This window comes from Pelodiscus sinensis, chromosome 30 (genome assembly GCF_052426305.1).
Source record: "Pelodiscus sinensis isolate ZL-2025 chromosome 30, ASM5242630v1, whole genome shotgun sequence".
Classification (NCBI taxonomy): domain Eukaryota; kingdom Metazoa; phylum Chordata; order Testudines; family Trionychidae; genus Pelodiscus; species Pelodiscus sinensis.
In genome coordinates this window covers 6,520,790-6,539,520 of record NC_143081.1, presented here as the reverse complement: position 1 = coordinate 6,539,520, position 18,731 = coordinate 6,520,790, and the positions used below count along the sequence as shown (strand labels likewise).

At 56.0% G+C, this 18,731-nt stretch overlaps 1 pseudogene; it reads right to left on the bottom strand.

The window, feature by feature from the left end:
• Positions 1-12,746: 12,746 nt before the first annotated feature.
• On the bottom strand, positions 12,747-13,267 carry LOC149521070 (thyroxine 5-deiodinase-like; annotated as a pseudogene).
• Between the last annotated feature and the right edge of the window lie 5,464 nt (positions 13,268-18,731).

Here is an 18,731-nt window from a genome sequence, read left to right as displayed (position 1 = left end):
TCTCAGTAAAGCTGAAGATCCCAGGGATTGAGGCCCGGAGCGACTGGCCCCATCTCCCCCTGGCTCAGTCTGGGGCCCCACGCAGGACCCTGATCTTGGTGCCCCAGGGCGGGGCGATGCTTGAGGGATGAGATTGGACAATCTCCAGCCACCCCCTCCCCTCCAGTGAAATGTCTGTAAATCAGGGGCCATCCTCTGGCCCTGCAGACTGGCCTGTTCTGTGCGGGTCTGGCAGGAACGAGTCGCGTGTATCAGTGAACCCAGTCAGGACACTGTGTACCTGGGCCCGGCACGTGCCTTCCGTACTGGCCCTTCCCGCGGAGCTGTTCGGGCCAGTCGCTGCTGCTCCTTCGGGGATGCGCCTTGGGCCGGGCAAGGAGGCGCTGCCCCAAAGTGACAGTCTACTGACCCGCTTCAGCAGCTCCCCAGCCCCTGCCTTCCACTCGCCCGCGCTGCCGCTTGGGCCCTGCTCGCTGGGGTTTGTGTCCAGGCGCTTCCCGCTGGGGAACTTTGGTGGGCTAAGGGCGGGGTTAGTGGCGGGGATAGGGCTAAGGGCGGGGTTAGTGGCCGGGGTGGGGCTAAGGGCGGGGTTAGTGGCCGGGGTGGGGCTAAGGGCGGGGTTAGTGGCAGGCGCAAGGACACGTGTGGGGGGGGGGAGGGGGTTGGGCAGCAGATGGAAACCGGCTCCTGTTTGGATTGGGGAAAGTCGGCAAGATGGAGCCAAAACTGCCGGATGCAGCCCGGGCTTCCCCGGGGAGACCGCCCCAGGGAGCTGTCTGAGGCGGAATCATAAATCCAGGCGCCCATCGCCACGTGGAGTGAAGCGAGTCTCAGAACTGGGGTGTCAGCGCGGAGAGGGAGCAGAGTAACGTGACGTGATTTCACTAGAGAACCCGCATCTGCAGCCCTGCCCCCTGCTCCCAATGTCCCATCTCTAAGTGAGACAGAGAGAGAGAGAGCCGCGCTCAAAGCCTAAACTGGTCCGTTCCCCTGTGGGGATCTGTCCCTGCATCACAGCCCTTGTTCTGACTCAGCCCAGACAACACTGAACAGTCTCGATAAAACTCAGCCCCGCCAGCAGCGCCGGGCACTGGATTAAATGGCGCCTCCAGGCCCCTCCAGTCCTACAATTTTCTGCTTCTTCACTTCACCCCCCATAAAGCCTCGGACAGTCTGCGGGGCGGAAACCAGCATCTCTCACTGCAGCTGCGGTTCCTGCCCCATTTGCCCCTCCCGGGAGAGACTTCCCCTCTGGGCCTCTCCTGGGCACATTCTAGAGGAGCCCGCGGGCCAAGGGTTTCCCGGGGATTTCACCCTCGCACATGGGAGATGTTTGAGTCTCCAGCCCTCCGCCAGCAGCGGGTCCTTCCCCAGGTAGTTCACCTCCGCTGGGTCACACCCCCAGGCAAATCCCGGGCACAGCGGGGTCTCCTGGGTCTTAATGTAGGGCCCGGCCCTTTGCATCCTCCCATCGGCCCTCCCCCAACCCCCTCCTGCCACGTTGCGGGCGCTGACCTGAGCGCAGTGTCTCCCTGGTGTAATGGGGAGACCTGTCCCCGAGGGGATATCGCCACGTGCTGAACGTTCACCCCCTGGCGTCCCTTATACCTGGCCGGGGGAACCCGCATGCAAATCTCTGCTCGGCGGTTCTTGTTGAATACCAGCCCCTGGTTCTAGGAACCTCTGTCTCTGTTCAGACACAGCCCTGCCCGGCCCTGCCCGATCCGGAGTTTCCCTCAGTGCCTGGGAACGAGAATGGAACCTCTGCTGCTTTTCCTTTGCCTGCTCGCCGCTCCCGGCTGAGAGTGTCTGTGTGACACGTCGGGGAATTAGGGAGCCGCACACACATTCAGCGGCTAATTCCTTCCTGGATTTGTTTCCTTTTCCCAGGTGTCCTCGCTCAGGTGCAGCTGGTCCAGTCGGGCACGGGAGCGGTGAAGCCCGGAGAGACCCTCACGCTGAGCTGCGCTGTCTCCGGATTCTCCATCACTACTCAGCACTACAGCTGGAACTGGATCCGGCAGCCCCCGGGGAAAGGGCTGGAGTGGGTTGGGTCTGTGTACCCATATAACAGCGGAGAGACAGGCTATGCTCCGTCTTTCCAAAGCCGAGTCACCATCTCTGGGGACACCGCCAAGAACCAGGTCTCGCTGCAGCTCCGCGCACTGTCAGCTGCAGACACCGCCACCTATTACTGCGCCCGCTACACAGTGACACGGAGCAACGCAGGGCTTGGCACAAAAAGAGGAAGAGGTTTCTAGCTCGCACCGGGAGGCTCCAGCGATAGGTGGGTCCCTCCAGAGAAAGAGACACAGACGCATTGAATTAACTACGAACAAAACACCCGCACGCACATCGGGGGCTTTAAGAAAATCCCAGGCAAAATTTATTGACACGCCCCCCCTTCAGCTGCCACAGAAGTGTCAAGCTCACTGAAAGAACGGAGTCATTTCCTGCCTTCGAATGGCTGTCGGGCGGGGAATTGAGAGCTACAAACAATCGCTCGGGGATTGTTCCTGTGTCTGTCGCAGGAGCGTTATGGGCACTGGGAAGGTCACTCTGCCTTCAGAAGAGAGCGAAGGGCACAGACACACACGGAGCAAGTCCCATTCTCCCCAGTAGGGGACAGCGGCCCTTCACAGACACACTCAGAGCAAATCCCATTTTTTCTGGTAACTGGAGCACGTGCCCCTCCCCCAGCAGGCCCAGCCGGCTTTGTTCTCCCAGCGCCACAAGTCGCCCCGCCCGCCCTGACCAGCTCTCTGCCCTGCACTGAGGCTGCTTCTCACTCTCCGGGGCCGGGAAACCGCCTCTGGCTCCCCGCAGCTGCGGCTCCCTCCCCACCAGACCCTCCCGGGAGAGTCTCGATTCTCCAGACAGCGCCCCCTGGTGTCTGTATTTCCCAGCCGGGCACAGAGCACTGGGCTGGATTAAAAAACCCAGCGAGGGCACGGAGCGATCCTCGGAACATCGATTCCCATTAAAGTGTTGCATCCCACGTGAAGTGACTCTGGGCCACAGGCTGAGACACGCAGAGGGTGTGTTACTCCGAAGCCGACCAGACATCGCTCCGTCCCTTCATATCTCCCGGGGAACCCGCATGCAAACCCCTGCCCCAGGGCTACCTGTTTAAATACAGACCCCTGGTTCTAGGAGACGCAGTCTCTGCCCAGACACAGACCTGCCCGGCCCTGCCCGCGGGGGAGTTTCCCTCAGTGCCTGAGAACGAAAATGGAACCTCTGCTGCTTTTCCTTGCCCTGCTCGCCCCCCCGAAGCCCTGTGTCCCAGCTATCCACAGTCCAGCTCTTCCCCCCAGCGGCCCTGTGCCCACCTTGGTTTTTTCCACTTCCCCACACACCCTCAGACAGCTCTGCCCCATAGCGGTGTGAGCCCCCCTCCTTTCCCTCAGTCATCCCTGCTAATCTCTGTCCCCCACTCCGCTCATTGCCCAGTTCCTTCCCCTCGGGCCCAGCTCCCCGCAGTCCCATGCCTGGCCCAGAACTCGGCCCCCTCCTCCTCTTCCCATCCGGCTTCCCTCATCCCCCTCACTCCCATGGTTACAATGGTGCAGCAAGCTCTGCTGAAGCCTTGGCCTCCTCCCCGCATCTCATTTCTGTGATCACAGCCTCATTGGACACATGGCCCAGCTGAGTGTTCTGTTTATACCGGGTTGCCTCCCCATGGCGAAGGCTGTTTGATACACAGAGGTCTAAAATCAGCCTTCCTGACACTGAAGTTAGGGCTCTTTCCCTACCTGGAAACCTGTGGAACTCCTCGCCAGTGGATGTTGTGAAATCCAACACTATATCAGAGTTAAAAAAGAGAACATGTGGTTGTTGGCTAGGATGGGCAGAGGTGGTGTCCCATGCTGGGAATGGGCGACAGAGGAGGGATCACTTGAGGAGTCCCTTGTGACGTAGTGGGGGGTACTTGCTGGGCTGTGGTGACCCCTGCTGTCTGGAGCAAGACCCAGCAGGGAAAACCTCACTATGCAAAGGTAATGCCAAACCTGTTGAACTAGACACCCCCCATGGAGAGGAACAAAGGAAGGTGGATGCTGCCCTGGCTGGGGGGCAGGGAAGAAGGAGCTGGGGAGGGGGGCTGGGACTCCCCTATCTCAAGGGGGGCACTGAGGCCTCTTAGCCCCAGTTCCTGTAACCAGATTACATCTGTGCTGCGCTGTGCTGGAGGAACAATAAACCACCCTCAATTCCACTGGCTGGTGAAGTCTGTTTGTGCCATTTCGGGGTGCAGGAGACGGGGGACCCCCAACGCGCCGTCACATTCCTGTTCTGTTCCTTCCCTCTGGGACACTTGGCATTGGCCACTGTCAGAAGACTTTTAGTCTTTTACTGTCTGGCGATTCTTACAGTCCTGTAAAATCAAGGAGTAGTCCTGGAGCACCCCCGAGACTCACACACATGCAGAGAATCTTGCGTTTACGTGGGTAAGACCCACTGCACCAGATGAGTTGTTTGCAAAGTCACAGACTGACAAAGCCACAGGTTGCCCCTCCGAGACTTCTGTCCTGCGTCCAGGCATGCTCAGGCGCAGCCCATTTCTATTGACAGTGCCTGGGCAGTGCTTGGATTTGGCGCCATTATTTGCCCGGCTCATTTTGTGGCAGCCCCTGCTCCAAGGCACAGACAACACTGACTGCGCTGGCGTTTGGAACCTCCCATAAGACAGATAAGAGCAGGGGTGGGCAATGACTCAGCAGCGGCTCATCACGGTTAAATCCTGATGGGCCGCTGCCGTTCTATTTACCTGAACCTCCGCAGGCGATCCTTGGCCAGTGGGAGCTGTGGTCCCCTGTGCCTGTGAGTTGGGTCTGTTTAGTCTGCAGAAGCGAAGAGTGAGGGGGGATTTGATAGCAGCCTTCAACTTCCTGAAGGGAGGTTCCAAAGGGGATGGAGAGAGGCTGTTCTCAGTAGTGACAGATGGCAGAATAAGGAGCAATGGTCTCAAGTTGTGGTGGGAGAGGTCCAGGTTGGATATTAGGAAAAACTATTTCACTAGGAGAGTGGGGAAGCGCTGGAATGGGTTACCTAGGGAAGTAGTGGAGTCTCCATCCCTAGCGGTGGGCTTGACAAAGCCCTGGCTGGGTTGATTTAGTTGGGATTGGTCCTGACTAGGGCAGGGGGCTGGACTTGATGACCTTCTGAGGTCTCTTCCAGCTCTATGGTTCTATGATTCTATGAATCTCAGTCAGGCCCTGTGCTCACAGCATCCTGTCCCCTCACAAAACCATCTCCCGTCATTCCATGTGCTCTGAACAGCAAGGGAATACCTGCCCCCGAGGGCACATCGCCCTGTACTGAGCGCTCAGCCCCTGGCCTCCCTTATACCCACTTGGGAACCTGCATGAAAATCCCTGCTCGGGGCTGCAGAGTTAAAAACCAGCCCCTGGTTCCAGGAGCCTCAGTCTCTGACCAGACACAGCCCTGTCCGGCCCTGCCCGCTGGGGAGTTTCCCTCAGTGCCTGGGAACAAGAATGGAACCTCTGCTGCTTTTCCTTTGCCTGCTCATCGCCCCCAGCTGTGAGTGTCTGTGGGGCAGAGGGAGAATTAGGGGGACTCACTCTCTCTCTCTGGCTAATTACTTTCTTGGTTTGTTTCTTGCAGCTGTTCTCTCTCAGGTGCGGCTGGACGAGTTCGGCCCGACAGCGGTGAAGCCGGGAGACACCCTCACCCTGAGATGCGCTGTCTACGGGGTCTCCATCACTGACAGAAGCTACGCCTGGGACTGGCTCCGGCAGCCTCTCGGCAAAGGGCTGGAGTGGAGGGGAAATATTTATTCGAACGGCGAGAGCACGAGCTACGCTCCGCCTTTCCAGGGCCGGGTCACCATCTCTGCAGACACCGACAAGAACCAGTTCTCGCTGCAGCTCCGCTCGCTGAAAGCTTCACACAGCGGCACCTATTACTGCGCCAGACCCACAGTGACACAGAACGCAGCATTGAACAGCACAAGAAGGGGAAAAGGTACTCAGAGGCCTTGGAAAACCAGAGCAGCTGGACACTGGATCTATTTATGGGAGCAGGCGGGGAATTGAATCCAGTTTTGTCCCTGTGCCTTACAGAACACGAGCCATTGTCCGCAGCTGGGACAGGATACACGCACGCACACACACACACACACACACACACACACAAATTCTTTAGACTCGGCCAAAGTGACCCCAATACGAAAAAAAAGCTAAACTAAAGAGACTTCGGGCCATTTCTCTGTAGCACGTGCCCTGTGTGGGACACACTCTCCCTAGTGCCCCACAATGGGGTGTCCCAAAAATCTGTGTGAACTCAAATTCAGTCTCAACGTGGGTCTGCCCCCTCCGACCTGCCACGGGGGTTGTGTCAAACCGACATAAAAGAAGGAAACGGGCAGCTGTGGGCAGAGGCCCTGGGCAGAGAGAGCGAGGAAAAGCCCACACGAGTTGGAAGGCTGCGGTCTCGGGATGCGGAGGTGAGCACAGACACGTAGGGGAACACTCGCTGCAGCTCCAGTAGGGGGCGGCGCAGGGAGAGGAGCGAGCACGTGACACAAGGTCGCAGTAACCTGAGCCCTCCCCATTCATCAGGGCCCGTCACTGACAAGCACAAGCCCCGCCTACACATCTGTGTGGGCACGAGCAATTATCACCTCCTGGGGTTGGTCAGGCGGTACCTGGGAACACTCCGTGCTGGCGCGTTGCCCAGCGATCCCTGCGCTGCAGGGGCTCGGGTCAGGCGGTCCCAGATTTGCCGTCGGGGCTAAATAGCCATGAGGTGATTAACTTGCCACTGATACAAACCACAAGCTGCTGCTCCCCCTGCCTGTTAACTCTGGGATCCCCCGAGCGCAGTCAAAGCTCTTCATGGCACGAACCCCAAAGCTGCATCGTCCCTTCCGGTCTCCGTTCCCTCCTGCCTCACGGCAGCTGTTTGTCTGTATCCCCTGCCCAATGCCCGGGGTCTCTCCACAACTTTCCCTATTGACTCTGTCCGCGGGACAAGATATTAATTAATTAGTGTTACAGAAAGGCATCACCTTCCCCTTTAATCGTTCCCATGGCAGCTCATTTCCACCGGCTGTGTCTGTGCTCTGGTTTAATCTGTGCCATCTCTATTCTCAGGAGCCGGAGCTGGAGGGCACCAGACCCCGCTAAACCCTGTGTCCCAAGGCCCATGACACTCAGAGGAAAGGCTTTTCCTACAGTCCTGTGACCTCCCCATCCAAGCCCGTAAGTGATGACGAGTTGCAGGTGGCTCCGCCAGACAGCGCTCCCCCCCTTAGACGTCTCTTTGTCATCTTATATCCGCTGGGTGCAACCCGCATGCAAATCCCGGCCCAGGCCTTGTTACTTAAATACTACCCCCCCGGATCTAGGAGCCTCAGTCTCTGCCCAGACACGAGAATGGAACCTCTGCTACTTTTCCTTGCCCTGCTCGCCGCCCCCATCTGTGAGTGTGGATGAGACTGAGGCAGGGGGAGAAATCAGAGACAGATCCGTAGGCGGGTTCTGTGGCTAATTCTTTTTCTCCTTTGTTTCCCTTTTCTCAGGTGTTCGCTCCCAGGTGCAGCTGGTCCAGTCGGGCCCAGGGACAGTGAAGCCCGGAGAGACCCTCACCCTGAGCTGCGCTGTCTCGGGTGTGTCCATCACTGACGGCAGCTATACATGGAACTGGATCCGGCAGCCCCCTGGGAAAGGGCTGGAATGGATCGGGTACGTGTATCCGTACAACGGGGGCACAAGCTACTCCCCGTCTCTCCAAAGCCGAGTCACGATCTCTGGGGACACCGCCAAGAACCAGTTCTCGCTGCAGCTCCGCTCGCTGACAGCTGCAGACACCGCCACCTATTACTGCGCCAGAGACACAGTGACACAGAGCGCAGCGGGCCCTGCACAAAAAGGGGAAGCGGTTTCTAAGCAGCCTGGCGAGGCCAGAGGAGCAGGGCGAGCGGGGCCGCTCATAGACAATCAGGACACAGGGGGATGGATGCGAACAGCCCACACGCTCCTGTCGGGCAGTGACCGGGGCGGGGCGATTGTCTGTCTGACCAGAACACAGAGCGCAGGGACAGTCTGAGTCCCGGGTCTTTCTTCCCACGGGATATAAGAGGTCTGGGAAGCGCCATCGCCGCCCCCCCCCCCCCCCCGCTACTCAAGAAAAGCCAGGCCCGGACAGAGCGGACCTGGGCCCGGCACGTGACTGCCACACGGGTCATTGGCCCAGACAGGCTGCGAGCGTGCGGCGCTGGGACGAGTCGCTGTTGCTCCTTCCCAGATGAGCCTGGGCCGGGGAAAGAGGCGCTGCCCGAAAGTGTCACTCTACTGACCCGCTTCAGCAGCTCCCCCAGCCCCTGCCAGCCTTTTGCCTCGCCCGCCCGCTTGGTCCCTTGGTGTCCAGGAGCTTCCCGCTGAGGGGATCCCTGGACCCAGGGCCGGCTCTAGGTTTTTTGTCACCCCAGGCAAAAAAAATTGTGGCTGCCCCCCCTTTTTTGTTGGCTTTTACACATATTTGCACTTTGCAATTTTGCTTGTTTGTTTTTTACTGTTTAAAATAAAAAAAATGAAAACAGAAAATGTGTAGTTAGTGAAATAAAGCCATTTCCTACTAGTGTCCTCATTTAATTTTAACAACATCACAATTACAAACTATTTGGGTTCAACTCAGGGCCGGCTCTAGGTTTTTTGCCGCCTGAAGCAATAAAATTTTTGGTCGCCCTTTGGCCCGCTGCTGGACAGGCACTGGGGAGGTAAGCGCCGCTTTCACCTTGCAACCTTGTGGCTCTTTGACTCCCACTGCGCCCTCCGGCCAAACCCAGCCTACGTTCTGTCTCCCCTCCACACACATCCGCGTCCACGCACTTCCCGAACCCCGCCCCATTCACCAAACCCGGTTTCTACCTTCTCTCCCCTCCCAGGCAAACCCGACCCCCTCAGTTACCGGACCCAGTCCGCCCCCCTTCTCTCCCCCACCTAATCCACCCTGCGCCCTCTCTTCCCTCCCAGCCAAACCCGATCCCCCTCTCTCCCGACCGGACCCAGTCTGCTTCCCTCTCCCACCTCCCTCCACTGACCGAACTCTGTCTCCTTTCTCTCTCCCCGCCAAACCCTCGGGTCTCCTCCCCACAACACGTGCGGAAACATCCGAGCGCCCTGGGGGAGGGGTGAAAGTGGCCCGGGTCCCACGACGTCCCTTTCTCTGTAGTTGTAAACACCATTCCCCGGTGTGAAGCGGGGCACCGCGGGCTCCCTTCCACTGCAAGAGGAGAGAGAGGAGCCACCAGGCCAGGGCTCGCCAGCAGCCGCCGCGAGGGACTCTGCGGCCAGCGGCTCCTGGGGACGCTGCTGAAGAGTTGAGGGCCCGGCGCGGTAGGGCAGCTGACTGGCTGCCCCGGGCAAACACCTGGGAGCAGGAGAGAGGCAGAGCGCTGGGTGGGGCGCTGGCTGCGCGCCAGGGTCCAAGCTCCGCGCCGAGCAGAAGGAGGGTCTCCCGAGCTCTCCCGGCGCTGATTAGACAAGAGGCCGAAGGAAGGGAAGTAGGTGGCGGAGGTGGGGGTGTGACGACGCGTGGGGGTCCCCCGCCTCCTGCACCCCCGTAATGGCACTAACAGACTCCACCAGCCAGTAGAACAGAGGGAGTTTATTGCTTCTCCAGGACACAGCACAGCACAGATGTAATCTGGTTACAGGAACTGGGGCTAGGAGGCCACAGCGCCCCCCCCTCCCCCGCCAGATGGGGGGTGGCTGGGCCCTACAATCCCAGCCACCTCCCTAGCTCCTTCTCCCTTGCTTCCCAGACAGAGACTAAAACTCTCTTCCAGCCCTGCCCCCAGCCAGGGGCGGCATTCAACCTTCCTTTGTTTCTCTCCCTGGGGGGTAGCTGGTCGGACAGGTTGAGAGACCCTTGCCTAGTGACTCATCATTTGCCCTACTGGGCCCACAGCAGCCAGTAGGGGTCACCCACAGCCCCAGCATAGCAACTGGCAAGGTACCCCCCACTGTGTCACAGGGGGTGAAATCAACAACAACAAAGAAAGCGGGGAGGCTGCAGGCGGCTGGGACCGTGGAGGGCAGCAGGAACCGGTGGAAGCCTGGCTGGACGATCACTGGACTTCACCCTCTCTTATTTTCTTTGGGAAGCCTCCCCTCCCTTCCTACAGATGATCCCCAGGAGCTGCTTCCCCTTGACACTCCCCTCCCCACAACATTTCCCCTCCCAACAGCTGTCAAAAATGCAAGGTCATCCCCGTCCCCTGGCGTGCCCCCGGACATGCGGCCCCGCCCCCGGGGCCCCCAGCACGTGAGTGGCCCCACCCCCAGGCGTCCAGGAGCCTCTAAAGGTTGGGGACCACTGGGCTGAACAAAGGACCAGCGTTGGGGGAAGAGTCAGTTTTTGACTGGGAAAACATGAAGGGAACAGACTAAGCAGAGTGCTGGGAGTTTAGGCACCCAGGCACCCCACCCCAGGGGGTCTACTGCTGCCTGGCCCTCCCTCCTTATGCCCACATGTAACGTAGTGGGGGGTACCTTGCTGGTTGCTATGTTGGGCAGTGGGTTGTGGGTGACCTGCACTGGCTGCTGTCTGCAGCACAGCCCATCAGGGCAGGGGATGAGTCATTATGCAAAGGGGGCTTCAAACCTGTCTGACCAGTTATCTCACAGGGAGCGGAACAATGAGAAAAAGGGAAGTGGAGCCCTGGCTGGAAGTGAGTTAGTTTGGTTTCTGGCTGGTATCATGGAGGAAGGAGCTGTGATGATGCGTCGGGATTTTCTCGTCTCCTGCACCCCCGAAATGGCATGAACAGACTCCACCAGCCAGTAGAATGGAGGTTGTTTATTGGTCCTCTAGCATAGCATAGCACAGCACAGATGTAATCTGGTTACAGGAACTGGGGCTAAGAGGCCCCAGTGCCCCCCTTGAGATAGGGGAGTCCCAGCCCCCCTACCCAGCTCCTTCTCCCCTGCTTTCCAGACAGGAACTAACTAACTCTCCTCCAGCCCTGCCCCCCAGCCAGTGCAGCATCCACCTTCCTTTGTTTCTCTCCATGGGGGGTGGCTGGTCAGCCCGGTTTGGAGCCCCCTTTGCATAATGACCAGACAGCAGAAGTTGCCACAGGCCTGGCAAGGCACCCCCACTACGTCACAGCATCCTAGGCAACGGGCTGGGATTTAGGGGCCCAGACTCCCCCATCTTAATGGGGGCTGGGGCTTCCTAGGCCTGCCCTGTAACTAGATTACATCTGTGCTGTGCTGTATCCTGGAGAAGCAACAAACCCTCTCTATTCTACTGGCTGGCGGAGTCTCAAAGTGTTACAGACGGGTACAGGATCTGGGGGATCCCCAACACGCCATCACAGCACCTCAACCCTGTGCCTCCTCCTGATGAAAGTCACTGAAGAGGAGCAAGAGAGGGAAGATGGAGTGAGCATGCGGCAGGGAGGTGAAGAAGGTAAGGTTCTGCCATGGGGCTCAATCGGGCCCCAGCGTAGATTTTATCCAGGGGCTCTACCCCCGCGACACACTGGGGTCGGTGGGGCACTGGTTGATAGCTCTGCAAAGGGGGGCCCTGCAAAAACGCGCAGGCTGGGCGAACCTGACTCCCCCCTCTCGACTCTACTGCGAGTAAGAAAACGCTCCAGACTTTGTGTCTTTCATAACGCGGGAGATATGCAAATGAGAGCGAGAGTTCCCTGTTTAAATCTGTCCCTCCCTTTGCCCAGGCTGCACCCAGGCAATCTGCAGCCCCTGGGTCTGGGCAGTGACTAGCCAGTTCCCGGAGAACTTTCCCCGCCAGCACCAGGGACAATGAGGCTTTGGCTCCATCTCCTTTTCCTTGCAGCGGCCGTGGCAGGTATTTTCTCCCCTTTCCTGTTCTGGAGAGGCCGGGGGACATTGCAGGGCAGCAGCTGACACAAGAGTCATTTGTAACCGGTCTCTGTTCCCAGGTGCCCGGTCCCAGGTGCAGCTGGTGGAGTCCGGAGGGGATGTGAAGAAGCCCGGAGACTCTCTGCGCCTCTCCTGCAAAGCCTCCGGCTTCAATTTCAGCGACTACGGGATGCACTGGCTCCGGCAGGCTCCCGGGAAGGGGCTGGAGTGGGTGGCTCGGGTCAGTAAACCAAGCGGATCCAAGCAGGATTATTCCCCGGCTGTTCAAGGCCGATTCACCGTCTCCCGAGACAACTCTGTGAATTCGGCTTATCTGCAAATGACCGGCCTGAAGCCCGAGGACACCGCCCGCTATTACTGCAGCAGACGCCAGACGCACAGTGACACTGAACCTAGAAGTGCTGATGCCAGAACCAAGGCTGCACCGTCCCCCGTGCGCCGCTTGGGGGCAGCAGTGACCATGCAGCTCTGGGCACTGGCGAGAGAAAATGCTCCGTGTCAATCAAAACTCCGCCCTGGGCTTTTAACCCGCAATTCCCTGGCAACTTCATCGCGGGCTGGACACCGCAGAGACGGCTCCGTTCCCCAGCGAACCGCAGCGTGGGAGTCACCAGGGTGGATTCTTTCTCTCTCACCGCAGAGCAATGACAAACTCCGAGGTGGGAAGGCTTATACCTGGCTGGGAACAGGGCCGGCTCTAGGCACCAGCAAATCAAGCAGGCGCTTGGGGCAGCACATTTCCAGGGGCAGCATTTCCAGTTAAGCAGCCGCCCCCGGCAATGCCCGGCCCCGCCCCGCCGATTTTCCTGGGACTGAATTTCCAACTTTTCCCCATCAACGCGTCCATGTAAAACTCCATATTTTGGTGCTTTAGAGGCATCCCAATGGGCTGACAGAGAAAAGTTTGTTGGTTTTGTTGCCTCGGGCATAATCAAGGATCCGGAGTCGCTTTTGCCCGTCCAGATGGATGACTTCGGGGTTGGGGGCGGAGGAGCCCACGTGCGCCGACTTGAAGGAGTCCAGCTTCTGCACGGGCCACAGGGCTCTCAGGGACTCCAGGGGGAACATGCGGTTGGAGTCGCACACGCAGACCGGGGGTCGTCAGGGGGTGGCTCCTGGCCGGGGCTGTCTGCCTCCGCCGCCCTGCCCATCAGCAGCACCTTCCTCCGGGTGCACAGAGAATCCAGGAGCCAGAGCATCAGCGCGGGGAGCAGGAATCTAGGCAGCAGGAAGAAGCAGGCAGCGGCCTGGGTGAGCAGCTGCAAGGCGCGAACCCCGAGGGAGTGGAGCATCGTGAGGGATGCTGGGCTCCGGCTCTCGCCCCTCCCACACACGCCCGCCTACCGGGCTCCTTGCAGCTCAGCTGAGCTCCCGCTTCCCTTTAGGCCCATTTTATTGTCAGGGATTTCAATGAAAAGTGACTCAAGCTCCGGCCGGACCCGTCCCCTTGGCACTGGAGCCTGGGGGTTACCTGCCCCTCTGCGACAGTGAGCTAACAATGCACAGCGAGGCTGGAGCCCCGCTTCGAGCTGCAAGGGACGCGCCACGGCGCAGGGGGCCAGGACGCAACCGGGCTCCAGGGGCAGAGAGCAGGCCCCACATCCGGCCCGGGACAAGGCAGGGCAGCAGGGGAGGGGACGCAGCGCACGTGTGGGGGCAGCGGGAGTGGTTGCCAGAGGCGCTGCCGGGAGACACGACCTCGCTGCCCGGAGGCAGGGCCAGTAGCTCCCGGCCACTGAGCGCGGGTGTTAAAGCGTTTTCTCTACCCTGTCCCCTCCCCATTTCGGGACCCAGAAGCTGCAGCCGGGCCTCCCAGCGGAGACGCGGGGCAATGGCCGCCCCTTTGCAGGTCAGGGGATGACACACGGGGCTCTGCCTTGTCCGAGCTAGAGGCCTGGCCCTGGAAGGGGCCGTCGCCGGCAGGCGCGTTTGGTTCCAGGGCGTTTAGCTCTTGCTTCGTCTTCGCTGAGCCGCGAACCGGCGCCCTGGCTGGGGAGCGATTGCAAACGGCCTTGCTGGGCTGCAGCCGCCGGGGGGTCTGTCCCGGGGAAAGGGCCCGGGGCGCTGCCAGGTTAGTGACCGCTGCTGCCTCTCGCTCCCAGACCTGCTGACAGCGTGAAATCAGCGAGAGGGGAGCGAGACAGGGAACCGATTCCTCGCCCCTAGGGGTCGCTGTTGTCCGAAGGCGGAAAGGTCCCCGCTCTGCTGCGGGGCGAAGGGAGCGACCTTCCCTCCCTCTTCTCGGAGCCGAGGCCGCCTCTCCGATTGGAACCTCACAGAACCCCCGTCGGCTCCTCAGTCCGCCGCAGGGAGCAGGAGCCTCGAGTTCACCTGGACCAAGTGTCGGTTCACACTGACAAGCAGGGGCCAGACTGGAGGTGAACTTGTGACCTGTTTGCTCTTCATTCTGCCCACTCAGATCCCTGGGGGAATGTCCGGTCTTTGAACATCGCCCTCATTTCGGGCTGCAACTGAGATCAGGACCCTGCTGTACTAACCATGGTGCAAGTATACACGTAGAGCTAACACTTTGCCTCCCCCCGCCCACCATCCAAATCCTCTAAGGTAATATAACACCATAATAATGGCTATACTGGGTCAAATCAAATGTCCATCTAGCCCAGTATCCTGTCTTCTGACGGGACAATCCCAGGTGCTCCAGAGGGAATAGATAGAACAGCTAATCATGAAGTGAACGGCCTGTCACCCATTCCCGGCTTCTGACAAACAAGAGGCTAGTGGCACCATTCCTATCCAAGATCCATAGCCATTGATGGACCTTTCCTTTATGAACTTATCTAACTCTATTTTGAACACTGTTAAAGTCCTAGTCTTCACAACATCCTCTGGCTAGTAGTTCCACCAGCTGACTGTGCATTGAGGGAAGTAATACCTTGTTGATTTTAAACCTGCTACCTATTCATTTTATTTGGCGACCCCTAGCTCTTGTGTTGTGGGAACAAGTAAATAACTTTTCTTTATTTACTTTCTCCACACCAGTCTTGATTTTATAGACCTCGATCATTTCCCCCTCTTAGTTGTTCTTTGTTGATGATGAAAAGTCCCAGTCTTATTAATCTTTCCTCATATTGCAGCCATTCCATACCACTGATGATTTTTGTTAATTCCTAACTGCCACTGAAATGGGTCTGAGCCCCCTTCATGAAGAAAGATTTGATCAGTTACACGGTCTTTGTGAAACTTTTGAATTTTTATAGGATATTGGAAATACTAAACTTCAGTTTTCTAAAGAAGATCTCATGAAGCACTTCCAGGACCTATATTTAGCGATCAGTACTGACAACGCTGCTGACATTAATGGAGCAGAATTGTATTATAATTTAATAGCTTTATCTGAGCTAATAAGTTCTAAAACTTCTCCTCTAAAAGTATTAGAATTTATAGCAAGAAATGATTTTTTTCACTCCAAACACTGCTATAGCATTCCACATTTTTTTAACATTACCAGTATCAGTGGCTTCTGGTGAGCGCAGTTTCTCAAAACTGAAATTAATAAGAAATTATTTCAGATCCACCATGTCTCAAAATTGTTTGTCAGAACTCACATTAATTTCAATTGAAAGTACTATTGCAAAAAAATTAGATTTTACTGAATTATTAAAAGGCTATGCAAGTATAAAAACCAGAAAAATTCAGTTCACATAAATTCTTTTAATTTAGGAGAAACTGGGCACACCAGAATACACTATGGCTACGTCAACACTGGCATGATTTTCCTAAAATGCTTTTAATGGAAAAGTTTTCCGTTAAAAGCATTTTTGGAAAAATCGCATCTAGATTGGCAGGATGCTTTTTTTGTGGAAAAGCGTCCATGGCCAATCTAGACGCGGGTTTCTGAAAAAAAGCCACGATCATCATTTTCGTGATTGGGGCTTTTTTGCGGAAAACAGTACTATGCTGTCTACACTGGGCCTTTTACGCAAAAGTCTTTCGGAAAAAGACTTTTGCCTGAACGGGAGCAGCATAGTATTTCCAGAAAAGCACTGATGATTTTACATGAGATCGTCAGTGCTTTTCCGGAAATTCAAGCGACCAGTGTAGACAGCTGGCAAGTTTTTCCCCAAAATCAGATGATTTTGCAGAAAAACTTGCCAGTGTAGACACAGCCTATGGTTATGTCTAGATTTCCGTTAGAAGCTTTAAAAGTTATTCCGTTAAAAGTTTGCCATTAAAAGCATTTTCATAACAGAGCGTCTAGATTGGCACGGACGCTTTTCCGCAAAAGCACTTTTTGCCTGAACCGGAGCAGAATAGTATTTCCGCAAGAAGCACTGATTTCTTACAGTAGGAAGTCAGTGCTTTTGCATAAATTCAAGCAGCCAGTGTAGACAGCTTGCAAGTTTTTTCCGGAAAAGTGGCTGATTTTCTGTAAAAACTGGCCAGTCTAGACACAGCCTAATGGTTTTCATTACAGAAAAAAAAAACAGCAAGCAAATGGTCTGATAGCCCTTTATAGACTAACAGAACATGTAGATGGTATCATGAGCTTTCCTGGGCACAGCCCACTTCTTCAGATGACTGGAGTTACGATTAGAGGATAAGGAAACTCGAAAGAAATAGGAGAAGGGAAGGGGCGGGGGAAGAAAGATGTTCTGTCACCCACCACCCTACCTCTGTGCATAAAGTATACTTACAGTGTATAGTTGAACCCAAACAGTCTGTAATTGTGATTTTGTTAAAATTAAATGTGTACACTAGTAGGAAATTGTTTTATTTCGCTAACTACAAATGTTGTTTTCATTTTTTAACAATTTTAATCAGTCAAAAACAAACAAACAAACAAACGAAATTTCAAAGTGCAAATATGTGTAAAAGCCAACATAAAAGGGGTGGGGCTGCCGAAACCTAGAGCCGGCCCTGCACCTTGCAAGTATGGAGAATAATCGCCACTGAAAGTCAAAGGAATTTATCAGAAACTATTCAAGTTCTTCAGAAAATCCATCATGGAGACCTTATATTCTGTGTAGAAGTGCTGGTCACCCACAGAAAGCAAGGGGAGCTGCAGGTACTTAGTGCATCCGAGGACACATTTTAAAGTATTTAGGTGCAGAGTGGGGTTTTCAAAATGCAAAGAGAGGCCTTTTCCCCATTGAAATCAAGGCGTGTTGGGCCCCGTGGTGATTTTGAAGATAACCTGCAGGCACATAAGGACCTTTAGAATTGTACCTTGAATCCAATGTTTCAAAATTGACTTTGCAAAACAGAATTTTCTCCATGTTTTTTAAGTAAAAACGAATGAAGAGAGTAACTTAATGCTAGATTTAAATATATTCCCTTCTCTTTGTAAAAGAATCACTATAGTCACTCAGCGGAAAAGAGAAGAGAAGAAACGTCTGGACAGGTATAAATCAACTGAATTCAGACAATGCAATCTATCGCCACAGGAATTCCTCTACAACACTTTTCATCGTTTCTTAGGGTAGCAAAGTGCTTTGCAAAGGAAGTAATTCTAGAGATGGGAAAATTGAGGGCCAGAAGCTGTGACTTGCCCAAGGTCACCAGCAGTAGAGCGAACACGGCTGCAAGTCATTGGAGTGTCAGTCCAGTGGCTTTCTCCACTAGACCATACTGCCTCCTTTGTGGCTTGCATAGTCCATCCTCGGGTTTCTGGACAAGGCCTTCGTTAATTCAGGCTGAGCCTCCTGGACAGTACATCTCCGCAAAACTTTGCTGTGTGGTGTAGTCATTCCCCGGGGGAGATCCCCGGACACAGAAACAGCTCTCTGCCTTCTCAAATATTCCCCGGTGAAACCGGCATGCAAATCGCTGCCGTGGAAGGGGGGTTCCAGCCTGTTTAAATACAAAGCTCTGGTTCTCTGCCAGAAGGCGATAGCTGACAGCGCCGCCCCGACACACCATGGGGTCTCGGCTGCTTTTCTGTTTGCTCTTATGTGCCGTGACCTGTGAGTATTTCTGCGGACCGCAGGGAGCGTTCACACCCTAAGTTGAGGAGTAAAAGAGGGGTAAGAATAATAAGATCCGTCACCATCTTCCCTCTTCCCAGGTGTCCACTCCCAAGTCCAGCTGGTCCCGTCCGGCCCGGGAACGGTGAAGCCCGGAGAGACCCTCACCCTGAGCTGCGCCGTGTCCGGAGACTCCAGCGGGATCATCTCGAGTGGCTGTTGCTACTGGAGCTGGATCCGGCAGAGCCCCGGGAAAGGCTTGGAATGGATGGGATACATAACTCGAGATGGAAGCACAAACTACGCCCCATCCCTCCAAAGCAGGATCGCCATCACGGTAGATTCCTCCAGGAACCAGTTCTCGCTGCAGCTCCGCTCGCTGACAGCTGCAGACACCGCCACCTATTACTGCGCCAGAGACACAGTGACACAGAGCAACGCAGGGCCCGTACGAAAAGGGGAAGAGACATTCTCAATAGACCTTTACAGCATTTATGAAAGAGAAAGAGAGAAAAAGGAAAGGAAAGGGACAGGGAAAGGGAAAGAAAGAGTCGGTCGAAGTGTTTTGGTGCCTTAGGTGAACTTTAGCGCCCCTGCGCACTACCCATCTCGCTTCCCAGACCAATCACTTAACAGAGCCATTTCCACGCGCCCTTGGCTCTCAGGCAGAGCGAGGGTTTCATTCCGGTTTTCAAAGCGCCCGTGTGGCCCTGAGCCAGGCAGGGCACATTGCTACCGACACCCGCCTCTCAGCCCCGGGCCTGCATTCAAATCACCGGCTGATTTTAACCCTTTCGCATCCCAGCGCCGGGCCCTGTGGAGATGCGCTTTATCCCCAGTGAACACGGCGCTACTCTCTTGTGACCTGCCTCAGGGTGAGCCGGGCGAGTGAAACCAACCTGGTTCCCTGCCTACAAGACTGTGCGTGAGC